The sequence below is a fragment of the Herpailurus yagouaroundi genome, unplaced genomic scaffold, assembly GCF_014898765.1.
Source record: "Herpailurus yagouaroundi ecotype Mexico unplaced genomic scaffold, PumYag 198, whole genome shotgun sequence".
Taxonomy (NCBI): Eukaryota; Metazoa; Chordata; class Mammalia; order Carnivora; family Felidae; genus Herpailurus; species Herpailurus yagouaroundi.
Genome location: NW_024412429.1, coordinates 19,401,275 through 19,402,098, shown reverse-complemented (window position 1 = coordinate 19,402,098; position 824 = coordinate 19,401,275).

Sequence of the window (824 nt, the reverse complement as noted above, 5' to 3'; positions counted from 1 at the left end):
CAATGATAGAACCCCAGAGCTTTAAGTTCTCTAGTCTAAAAGAAAGGGGGTGGTGTGGACTCCGATCTTACAACCAGCCCAAGTTTTCCTCCAGCATACATCGGAGACTGGAACGGATAGCAGCTGGGAGGCAAGCCTGAATTTATTCCTCCAGGGTTCTAGCTCTTGCTCCGTCCTGAACGGCGACATCTTGGGGAGGGGTCAAATTAGTGTTCTGCTTCCTCAATTTCTTCTTCTGTAAGATGCTGAATGTAATACTACTTAGATACGTGGAGATACACGTATAGATTCCTGACATATAGTGAGTTCCAAGTAAGTATCTTCTATAACTTGTCTTTAGCAGCAAAATTCAAACTGATGGAATGTTTTCCTCCTAAAGATCAAAGGTCCTTAGGAAAGAGCGTTGGGGTACAAAGGTAAACGTGATGTAAAAATTCTTCATTTAAAAGGTGGGGCAGGGAACTGATATAAAGATTGATTCGGCTCACTCTCTTACACTGAATAAAGCCTGTTTGGACAACGCCTTAAAATTCGCCTGCGCGACCGCAAGGGGGCACTGTGAGTCTGCTTTGGCGCGGGAGAGGCGACAGCAGCGCTGGGCCGCGAGGACTGGATCCCAGCGTCCGGGAGAAACGCCCCGCCCCAGCTCGGGCTCCGGAAGGAGTGGCCTTGATGACAGCAGGAGCGAGGGGCTACAGGTAGCCCGATAGCTCTTCGAGCTCGTTATCCTCCCACCCTGCAACAGGTCCCTTCCTGGCAGGTTGTTCCTGGCGGCTCTTCATAACGTGGGATCCGCTCGCTAGTGCCTGAGCTCAGAAACCCGG